The sequence below is a fragment of the Girardinichthys multiradiatus genome, chromosome 22 (genome assembly GCF_021462225.1).
Source record: "Girardinichthys multiradiatus isolate DD_20200921_A chromosome 22, DD_fGirMul_XY1, whole genome shotgun sequence".
In the NCBI taxonomy this organism is placed as follows: domain Eukaryota; kingdom Metazoa; phylum Chordata; class Actinopteri; order Cyprinodontiformes; family Goodeidae; genus Girardinichthys; species Girardinichthys multiradiatus.
The window spans coordinates 30188367-30200877 of NC_061814.1; positions in this window are offsets into that span (position 1 = coordinate 30188367).

Sequence of the window (12511 nt, forward strand, 5' to 3'; positions counted from 1 at the left end):
TGACTGTTGTGAAGTGCCTTGAGACAACATGTGTTGTGAATTGGCGCTATATAAATAAAACTGAATTGAATTGAATTGAATTAATCCCGGAGCACCCCCACAGGGCACCATGAGGGACACAGTCAAACACTTTCTCCAGGTTCACAAAACACATGTGGACCGGTTAGGCAAACTCACATGAGCTCCCAGAGCTGGTCCAGTGTTCCACGGCAGGGACGAAAACCACACTTCTCCTCCTGAAGCCGAGGTTCGACTACCGGCTGGACTCTCCTCTCCAATACCCTGGCATAGGCCTTACCAGGGAGGCTGAGGAGTGTGATCCCCCTATAGTTGGAACACACCCTCCGGTCACCCTTCTTACCACTGAAGCCCTGCCACCGTGGAGCTTTTTAACCACCTCGGTGACTTCAGCCTGGGTGATGAAAGAGTCCAACCACAAGTCCCCAGCCTCTGCTTCCACCAGGGAATGTGTGATGGTGGGATTGAGGAGATCCTTGAAGTACTCCTTCCACAGCCTCATAATGTCCCCAATCGCGGTCAGCGGCTCCCTATCCCCACTGTAAACAGAGTTGGCGAAGCACTGCTTCTCCTCTGTGAGGCACCTGACTGTTTGTCAGAATCGCTTCAAGGCCAACTGGTAGTCCTTCTCCATGGCTTCAACAAACTCTTCCCAGGCTTGAGTTTTTACCTCTGCCACAGCCTGGGCCACGGCCCGCTTATCCTCACAGTACCCATCAGCTGCCTCAAGACTCCCACAAGCCAACCACAGCCGACAGGACTCCTTCTTCAACTTGACAACATCCCTTAATGCTGATGGCCACCACCAGGTTTGGGGATTGCTACTGCGACAGGCACCGCAGACCTTACAGCCACAGGTGCGGGCAGCAGCATTGACAATAGATGCGGAGAACATGGTCCTCTCGGACTCTATGACTCCAACCTCCTCCAGAATCTGGTCAAAGATCTCCCGGAGGTGGGATTTGAATGCATCCATGGCCAAGGGCTCTGCCAGGCATTCCCAGCAGACCCTCACTATGTGCTTGGGCCTGCCAAGTCTGTCTGGCTTTCTCCTCTTCCAGTGGATCCAACTCACCAGCAGGCGGTGATCAGTGGACAGCTCAACCCCTCTCTTCACTCGGGTGTCCATAACATGCGAGAGATGCCAAAAAATGTATGGCAAAAATACATGTTTGTATTTAATTTAGCTTTGTATCACATTTTTCTTTGCAGAGCTGATAAGCAACAGCATTCTTCTGCTGTGCATTCAGTTTTAAAGAAGTGTGAGTGTACCTCTACAAGCCACAACTTTGGTTATGAACTATAAGATTGTATATCCTGCTCTACCAGGGACTGAAAGCAAATTAAAAAATAAAATCAGCATTAATTTAAAATAATAAATGTTCTCTGCAGTTCCCATAAGAAAAGACAGTTCTTTTCATTTCTTTTAATTAATTGTATTAAAAAAGCATGCAGAATATTTTACGCCAACAAAAAGGTTCTGCGCCCTGTTTTTAAGACTGAATCATGAAATGTCTAAAAACAATTTATTTGCAGATCTCGCTGATCTAGTTGAAGTGTGGTGATCTAACTACTTGGACAGGTATGGTGTTTGTGCTACATCTGTTTAGCTGTTGAAAAAAGTAATACAATTTTAAACAGTAACATAATAGGAACAGGAAGAGTGTCTGTGGAGGCTTTTGTGACATGATGCTGCCAGTTTTTCTTGTTTTGAGGCAGTATCATGTATAGCCTGCAGTTTTTAAATTGGCGGTAAATAAAACCAAATTGCAAAAAACTGCGACAATCAAACTGAGATCTAATAACTCTGATTAGAAAGTTGCCATGGTTTAAATAATATTAATCAAAATATATTAAAAAGCATATGTATTTACACTATATATACATTTTTGTTTTGTTTTGTGATGCTAGTGGCCTTTTATTGCAGGCAGGAAATGGGCAGAGCGAGAAGGATGGTAGACATGCAGCAATGGTATCAGGACTGGGACTCGAACCCAGGATGGCTGCGTCGAGGACTGGTAGCGTCTCTATATGGGGCGCACGCTGCACCTCTAGACCACACCCTGCCCCAGAAGCATATTTTCCATTCAAGGAATGTGACTATTTATTTGCAGAATTTTTTACCAGTGTTACTTTGAACATTTGACATAAACCTGCCTATGAAACCAATTTACTGTTTCAAATTATAGTCATACATTGCGTGAAATACTTGAGGCAGCATGAGATATTTTATGTGTGTATGAGTGCCCACATAAGTGTATGTGAGTAGGTACATTATGTCTACAGCCATGCTGTAGACTTAATGTGGAGAAAGTAATGATTTTATGCAAACACATCCACCAACTGGCATCAGATAATTAGGCTATTCTCACTCATGGTTATCTGTTAGATAAATTTTCAAAATAATATTCACACTCTCCTGTGCAGCTATGGTCCAAAAGTTCTTCTAAGGAATTGGCAGGTGATTTGTTGCTGCAAAATGCCTCCTCTTTCTGACAGAATAACACACTTTATTTAGCTGTGGTACTTCAAAGGAAGGGATTCTATGTATTATGCATATGCTCACAGTGTGATGTGACATTTACAGTGAGTAGTAGGTTGCCTACTCGACCTCAAACTATAAACCCAGAATGCTCATAAAACACCATGAAGCCACATTTAGGTAGGGACATTTACAAGCTATAGCAATATATATAATATTTTAAAAGCCTGAATCAACAATTTGCACAAAAAATGAATTCATATATAAGCTTTTATTCATCAAAACTGTACAGACATGAACCTTTTGTTCATGCATCTTTTTTATACACATATGCAGACACTTTACTACTTTGAGCATGACTCTTTAAAAGGGCCTTCACCATGAAAAAAAAATCTTATCCCAAACATGATGTTACTGACATCTTCAAAACATACACTGATTATGAAGTGTTTACTATGTAGAAATAGTTTGTTCGAAGGGTTATAAATACAATATGTTAAGTATTTATTTAAGTGGATGTTCTTATTCTTATTCTGCTACTTTAGAAGTCAGTAACACTCTGAAGTGATAAATAACTAATTTATAAATACCTATTCCTTATAAACAGGGATTATATCCTTTGAAAGGACACTTGTTTTTTGGAATGGGACGTTTTAGACCTTGAAAGAGAATTTAAGTACACCCTTTCATCAAACTTTTGACAGGTGGGTGGGACTTCCGGTGAGGGCGGGACTTCCGGTTGGCGCCATGTAGGCGCCATGTGGGTGCCATGTGGGCAGGAGGTCACGTGGTCAAGCAGGTGGTGTGTCCAAGGGGGCGTAACCGTGGATGCTGATTAGTTGTCGTCATTAGGGGCGATACCTTAAATGAGTCAATTAAAACACACATGTGTGTTTAAGGGTGTTATTAATAATCTGTATGTTTTTCAGGCGTTAATACATCTAAAAACAAAAAAGACATGCATCCTTTTCATATTTTAAAGGTATAATCAACTTAATGTTGACCTATCACATGAAATCCTAATAAATAAACTGTGTAACCTGACAGAAATTGTAAGTTCATTTTGCTTTACAGCAGGACCTATTTGTTGAATATATGAGCCAGTCTAAATCAGTTCAAAAATAGAAAAGACCTAAAAAGTAAATAAAAGATTGTGCTTCACTACATCAATGGAACTAGAAAAACCTTCAGCTTCTGCGTCAACATACTGGAAAAGCAGCTGAAAGAGGTAAGACGAATATGAGATTAACAAAAAAAAAAAGAACTTCAGTATACTGTTTCCAAGTTACGAATTGACTCTAGCAATGATGTGTTTGTTTTGAATAATGAGAGACTCCATTTTAGGAAAAAGGAATGATAATTTTAGTTACCTGTAGCTTTTCTAAAACATTTACTTTTTCATCTTCTTCTTCATCCTTCTACAGTTATTCTATATCCATCTGTTAGGGGCGAAGTCAGGAAGGGCAGTTAGGTCTGTTCCTTAGATAACCATATCACCTTTGAACTCAAGAAGGGTTTTGGTCTGAAAACATAGTCTTTGCAGTTGAGATAACACTGTCATTTGGATTGACTCTGAACCACGGTGTTATTGGAGAAAGCTGCAAAAACCATTATCAGAAGTTTTGATGGTTAGGAAAATTCCACAGCAGATAACACTGTCATGTTCTGGTATAAATACTGTGTGTAAAATGTTGTTCGGGGGCTGTTTCATTGGTTAACCTCAGGGTCTTCAAATGCTGAATGTCTTTGAAACACAACACTTGTTACATTGAAGAATACCAGTACTGACAAGAAAAAATGTCGGTAAATATTTCAGGAAACCTGGAAATTGTGGCTTCTACTTCTGATAATTCACAAAAGTACAATGACATCTTTAAAAGTAAGTAAGTAAGTATTCATCTTTTAGAAATCATTAAATGCACGTGAATGTTCTCTAATTTTGTTTATATATATTGTTTATATATATATATATTTGTTTCTTTGTCATAGAACCCATCGCTGATGACCTTGATGATTTCATCTTGACACAATCAGATTATGGTAAGTAAATGTTAAATGCAATAAAATATATATATATATATATATATATATATATTATAGTTAACCCTTGACAATGTTTCAATTTATAGATTTGATGAGAGAGGTAAACCCGAATGATCAAGTTGGAGGATTCAGCGGCTGGAATCGACAGTCAAAATTGAGAAGGCGAATTATTTCCAAACAAGAAAAACCCCCAACAACAACAACATCTGAACTTTATTCTAACACAGAAATTAAAACTGATTCTTTGAATACTCCTCCGTCAATTATCATCATTTCCCCTGAAGACACACCGGATAAGTTACCGGCACCTCCAGAAAGTAAGTAAGTTCTAAGAACTAACTATTTTTCTTTTAGAGTGAATGTATTTTAAACCTCAGATAAAACTGTTTACAGATTCGACTGAGAGCTCTGTGGAAGACACAGCTGTCGAGCAGCAGCAGTAGCAGGGTAGAAAAAAAAATAAAAATTAAATAAAAACAATATATATATATATGTATTTTAAGCATAATTCAATAAAATGTCATTTAAACCTGTTTACAGATACATCCAAAGATGCCACATTGAATCCGCCCACCAGAAGGTCACTTTTCAAAGATCAAGACAGCTTTCAGCAGAGAGGCACCGTTTCAGTCCAACAAGAAGCGAAATCTGGAGGTTTTACCGCAAAGAATCGGAGTAAGATTTAAAAAAAAACTTGTGTATTTTAAAAACTATTTTTCGTTTTATTTATGAACGCTGTGCTGCGCAGCGTAAGATAACTTTTATTGTCCTCTGTTTTTACAGAATATTTAACCCCGGCCAAAAGACAGCGACTCTCTGCACTACAAAGCAGAGCAACGCTAGTGAGTGGATTAATGAACGGTACGTTTTAATTCATACATACCTAATTAATTTGAATTCCTTTGTTTTTTTTTGTTTGTTTTTTTTTCAGCTTTAATGTGATCATTTCAATATATATATATATATATATATATATATATATATATATATATATATATACATATTTTTATTTATTTTTTTATTTTTTTGTTCATTCTCCTTACAGAGGTAACGTTGATGGTAGGACAGATTGGCCACAGAAACGGACAACGCAGGAAGACAGTCTCTACAGCCTCACGGGATCTTCGTAATAAGGCCTCATCGTTAACGCTTCTGGCAGCATGTCAGATTCTGTTAAAGAAGCATTTTGGTGACATCAAGGTGATTTTAAACTGAACTGATCACTGTGTTTTGTTTTTGTTTTTTTATTTTTTTTCTGTAGGTTAGTTTTATTTTATTTTATTTTTTTCTTATGTTCATAGAAATGGATAACCGAATCAGACTTGCCCTGGATGAAATAAGAAATTTAGTTAATGAACTTAACGAAATTCCCGTTAATGCAGAAGTAGCAGATAACATCGTTTTAAATGTATCTCCTGCTAACAGTGAAAATGTAATAAATGAAGATCAGCACGGTGACTTTTTAAACGTAATCAATCAGGCTCTTGAAGATTTAAATAGAGCACCATCTCCACACAGCAGCATTGAGGAAAATAATTCACCTGACAGTCATCAGAATCCTTCTACGTCACACGCCGAAGATCAGCACAGGGGTCATTTCAATACGGACGTAGCAGTTAGTTCTGATCAAATAGGACGAAACCCTCCAGCCGTGGTTGAACGTGAACATTTTAATAACCATGAAATAAGGAGACCTTTTACCATACCTGTCATGGAGTGACATTTTTGGACTTTATGGTTTCTTTTGCTAGTCCTTAGATCTTAGGTTGTTGTGCTACCTCCAGTTCTCAGTTTCCTTTAGTTCGTGTTTATTCTTGATTCTGTTTTATCTTGGTCTGTAGTTTTCGTTTAGGTCTGTTTCACTGTTTTGTTAATCAGTCCCTTTCCTCATGTCTTAGTCTTATTAAGTTCACCTGCTCCCTCTGTCTCCCTGCGTCCATGTCACACCTGTTCCCTGTTTCTTTGATTACCTGCCTTTTGTTCCCTTCTTTGTGCTCTGTGTATATTAGTAGTTCTGTTTGCTTAGTTCCTGGGCTGGTTTGTTCTGTTACTACCCCGTTCCCTACCATGTCTATGCTTTGTCTATGCTTCGTTTGGAGACTATGCTACGCTTTTGCTACGTTTTTGCCTTAAGTGACCTGCAGAGTTCATGTAAGTTTTGGACTGTACTTATGATTCATCCCTGCAGTGTTTTTGTTACGTTTTGGATATTTTCCACTTGATACATCTTGTCGTTAAATATTTTTACTTTTTGAAGTTCCTCAGCGTAAAAGGAACCCTCGATAGCTTCTCCATCCAAATCTTTGAGTTTGTATACAGGAGGAGAACGGGGCATCCGCTCATACACTGTAAACACTTCATCCATAAAACTCTGTTCGTATTTTTTGTCAAACACTCCACGGACCTTGGATATTCTGACAAGATCCCCTTGTTTAAACGTTGTCACTGAGTCCTTGCAATATCTGTTGGACTTGACATCATACAGATTCTGATACACTTGAAAGGCATTTTCTGGGGTCACTTCCATAGGGCTCATTTTAATGCTGGAGTGGTAGGAATGGTTGTTGCTTCTAGCTAGGTTTTGCAGTACATCGACGTACCGCCGGGTATTGTTAGCTGTAAAATATCTCCACATCCTGGTTTTTAGTGTGCGGTTAAATCTCTCGACCACTGAAGCTTTTGCTTCACTCGCTGTGGCAAAATGTTCAATACTGTGTTTCTCCATGAAAACCTTAAATTTCTTGTTAAAAAATTCTTTACCGGCATCAGTCTGACGTTTTTTGGGGATCTGACTTTCTGTAAAAACTGATTCAAATGCCTTTACCACCTCAGCGGCTGTTTTCCTCTTCAAAACTCGTACATACGCCCTTTTTGAAAAGATGTCAATGACTGTTAATAAATAATTATAACCATCATTTTCCATGGCCAGAGCTTGCATGTCACAGAGATCAGCCTGGAACTGCCTCAATGGTCTGGTGACAAAAACTCTGTTTCTCGGGAACTTTATTCTTGCAGGTTTATGTAGAGTATAGGTATCTTCTCCTGATAAAAAATCTTTAACTTTTTTAACTGCAACCTTCTTTCCCGTTTCATCTTGCATAACCCTCCTCAGCCTATCTACACCCCCAAAACTTCCCGGATTTGAAGGGCTATAATATACTTTCTTCATCAGCCGTCTTCCTGCCATCTCTGCCTTATGCTCACTCTGCCGATTACTTGTTAAATAATGAGAAAAAACACACAGGAGGGTAGATTTATCCTTATTTTTTTTTTTTTTTTAATATAAAAAAAAAAACAACCAAAAAACAAAATCAGATAAAATGCAGATTAATGCAGATGAATTCAAACACTACTAGCTTTTAAACAACACTTTTGAGAAAGGTTACTATGTTCCTACTTTAATTGTATTTAATAGTAAAAAGAAAAAAGAAGAAAAATCATATAATGCAGATTAATTAAAGTACTGGAATACTAAAAAAAAAAAAAAATGATACAAGTCATCAAACATGTGAGATCAGTTTGTCAGTCCATAGCACTCTGAAACAGAGTTAAGTTGTTTGAGATGTTTCTCATCGACCATGCGATCATAAACGTGCGCTATTGCACTGTGGATGCCTTGTACCGATTTCAGTTCATATAAAACCGTCTTGGCAATCGTCTTCACTCTGAAGTCATCCGCTTGTATGCGTCGAAGTACCAGAAGATTCTGAATAGCAGGAACGAGTTTGGGGGTTACGAGTCGTCGTACGATGCGTTGAAAGTTGACTTGGTAATAATCCTCCCCCAGTACCTCCAGGCAATGGTGTTGACGCTGGCTCAGGTGGTTCGTTATACATCCATAGCAGGTTTCTCTGAGATAGTTCAAAGAGGTTATGTTGAATAAATGAAGTATCGCTGTTTTCACCGTATTGATGAGGGTGGTTGAGAACCAACCGTCAATTTTGTCCTCCTGGTTACTCTCATCCTCTGCTGAAGGCTGAGGGTCCTCCATCGGTTCCAGGGTTTGTGTAGGGGCTTCGGTAGAGGGTGAGTAGCCGGTGGCTACCTCCTCCTCCACGACCACCTTCATGTCTTCAGGCAGGACATTCGCGTCTACAGACTCATGAATAGCGGTGATGGTGAGCAGAGGTCTGGAGAAAGCGGTAGATATTTCATGTTGTATCCTGTAGGTGATGCAGGACTGAAGTGGTTCTCTGAGAATGAGGATGTTGAGGTGGATGGTGAGAAGAGGTCAGGGGAAGGCGGATGATATGGTCCAATGTTGAAGCTTTCATCGTGCTCAGGAGAGAAGTGGATCTCTGCTCGGTGGTTGTAGAGATCCCTGTATGGTGTCGGTCCACTCATTCTCATGATACGATTCTCAGTGTCTGTGAGCTTGCAGTTATCCCCCCGTATATATATCATAGGAAGGGGCGTGTCCTCAGAAGAGGGTTCGTTCTAAACGTAAAACAGGAAACGTCAGCGTTTTTTTCACTGACATGACATCGATCCAACTTCGTGACTTGTGGAAAAGGTCGGAAAGACGATGTCCAATTTCACTCATCTTCTCTGCCCAAGCTTCAAACGGCAGAGCCAGCATTGTCTTGAATACGCCGCAGTCCTGATTGAAAGCCTCCAACACAAACAGATCTGAGGGACTCGTCCGGTTGTTCCTGCGTCTGCTTGCCCGAAAAAACCAGCGGCCATTTGCTGTGGTTTTTGACCCCCACACTGCGCTAAAGAGAGGTTCTCTCTCAGCTATTTCAACATCGGATGGTATATGAAACATTCTCGCCCGTTTTACAGGTCGAGGAGACAGTTCATTTTCTTCTTCTTCTTCCTCCCTCTCCTGCCTTGAGACTGTTTCAGGGCTATCATTAAGGTGCGGGATTGCAAGCCTTAACACAGCCCAGTCGCTGTGGGTGAGAGTACACAGAGTCAGTGATCCATTAAATACCTCATCTTGATCCAATTGATACAGGCAAAGCTCTCCTATTTCATACATGAAAATATAACCCCAGCTGCCAACCAGGCCATATGGCTCCAAAGACCATTCTTCCTGTAGAGTGTCGAACGGGGGTCTTTGTACCCTGCAGATGTAGTATGTTGATTTCTTAGGAGCATTCAATTCACGGGATGAATACTGGTAGACGGTCACTGGGGCTTCGCACAGAACTGACATACCTCTTGGCCGACCCGAGGTCTGATTTTCAACCATGGTTGTTGAAGTTGATGTTGGATCCTCATCATCGGTAGAGTATGTCATGACGGGAATTCCGATAGGTATCTCCGTTGAGGAAGTATATGATGCAGTTGCTTGTTCATCATCATCATCTTGGCACACGTTGCGTTTCTCCTCCGCTTGATGATAAACTTTCTTAACTCTAGCTATTGTTGAACGGGTGTTCTTTTTTCCAACGAATGCTGCATATAAAGTGCAGAGTTTTATCTCTGTATTTAAAGTAAACACTAAAGCACGCCCTATTGTTTTCATTGGGTTATTTAAGGTTTAACGATGCTTACAAACACACCCCCTCTATTTTTAATTGGTGCTGATGCCAAACAGTTTCCGATAATACCATATTTGTCTTGTTCTATTTATAACAAACACACCCCTGTGTTTTAATTGACTCATTTAAAGTATCGCCCCTAATGACGACAACCAATCAGCATCCACGGTTACGCCCCCTTGGACACACCACCTGCTTGACCACGTGACCTCCTGCCCACATGGCACCCACATGGCGCCCACATGGTGCCCACATGGCGCCCTCACCGGAAGTCCCACCCACCTGTCAAAAAGTTTGATGAAAGGGTGTACTTCAATTCTCTTCTCTTGAATGAGAAAAAAACTGCAATCAGTTAGGGAGATTTTGTATCAACAAAATGTTAAACAATGGGGTCAGGAAAAAATGGAAACCTATTTTTCCTTAATGGCTTTGTAATGACACATGGCGCACTTCTCTCAAAATCGACTCCTGATTTGTGATCAGTACATGATAATATCATTATTGGTAGTTTCTTTGAGCTGTGTTTGCAATACTAAGTCCGACCAGGCAACACAGAGAACCAGCATAGAGATGCTTCAGCTCAATTCAGATCGTTCAAGCCTTATCAACTTGCTTAGGATTTGGGTGTGATTGTTTTTGTCCTAAATATGTCTTGTTACCTTGTTTAATCTTAGTTAAAGTTCCAATGTTTTGTCTGCTTTCCTTTACCCACCTGTGGTAGAGAGGAAACCCAGCCGGGTATTTTTCTATTGTTATTAATATGGTTCCAAAGTCCAAGTATGGAATCCACTTTAGAGTCTAGTTCAAGGAAAGATGATAATGATCTTCCCTGCTGCACATCAGCTGTGTGTCAAGAGATTTCCCATCGGCAGCATCCGAGACAGGTGTCAGAACTGCACCTGCTGAGGTTCAAGTTTGGTTACCTGAGAGAGGAGACAAAACAGTCTGAGGTGTCCGTTTATTAGTTTAATTGTGGCAGTTCGGTGGTAGCCAAGTTAACGGACAATTATTTTATTGCAAGAAATCCCAATTGAAATTTATAATTTGACAAACTGAAAAACAAATTAAGAGGCATGAGCACTTCTTAAATACAAAACAATATACCAGAGTTCAATTATACTGTTAAAAAATTTAATAGCTTAGCTTTTTGTGTTTTGCCTTCGGGATAAAAGAATCAAAGCCCATGTTACCACTTATTTGAATTCACATTTATATTCAGGTGTACCTGTTTCTTTTGAGAAGCATCAATAAAGTAATGCCACTCATTCTGTACCACAAAACTGTGATGCTATATATTTCGTTCGTTCGTTCATCGTCTTCCGCTTATCCAGGACCGGGTCGCGGGGGCAGCAGACTCAGCAGAGACGCCCAGACGTCCCTCTCTCCAGACACCTCCTCCAGCTCCTCCAGGGGGAGCCCAAGGCGTTCCCAGGCCAACCGAGAGACATAGTCCCTCCAGCGTGTCCTGGGCGGTCCCCTGGGCCTCCTCCCGGTGGGACGTGCCTGGAACACCTCCCGAGGAAGGCGTCCAGGAGGCATCCGGTATAGATGCCCGAGCCACCTCAACTGGCTCCTCTCAATGTGGAGGAGCAGCGGCTCTACTCCGAGCTCCTCCCGGATGGCCGAGCTCCTCACCCTATCTCTAAGGGAATGCCCGGCCACCCTACGGAGGAAGCTCATTTCAGCTGCTTGTATCCGTGATCTCGTTCTTTCGGTCATGACCCAAAGTTCATGGCCATAGGTGAGGGTAGGAACGTAGACCGACCAGTAAATTGAGAGCTTTGCTTTTCGGCTCAGCTCTCTCTTCACCACAATGGACCGGCACAGCGCCCCCATTACTGTGGCAGCTGCACCGATCCGTCTGTCGATCTCCCGCTCCATTCTTCCCTCACTCGTGAACAAGACCCCGAGATACTTAAACTCCTCCACTTGAGGCAGGAACTCCCCTCCAACCTGAAGAGGACAAGCCACCATTTTCCGGTCGAGTACCATGGCCTCGGACTTGGAGGAGCTGATCCTCATCTCAGCCGCTTCACACTCGGCTGCGAACCGCCACAGCGCATGCTGTAGGTCTTGGCTAGAGGGGACCAGCAGGACCACGTCATCCGCAAAAAGAAGAGACGAAATCCACTGGTCCCCAAACCAGAACCCCTCCGGCCCTTGGCTGTGTCTAGAAATCCTGTCCATAAAAGTTATGAACAGGACCGGCGACAAAGGGCAGCCCTGCCGGAGTCCAACATGCACTGGGAACAGGTCCGACTTAGTGCCGGCAATGCGGACCAAACTCCTGCTCCGCTCGTACAGGGACCGGATGGCCCCTAATAAAGGGCCCCCGATTCCATACTCCTGGAGCACCCCCCACAGGGCATCACGAGGGACACAGTCGAATGCCTTCTCCAGGTCCACAAAACACATGTGAACCGGTTGGGCAAACTCCCATTGAACCCTCGAGCACCCTGTAGAGGGTATAGAGCTGGTC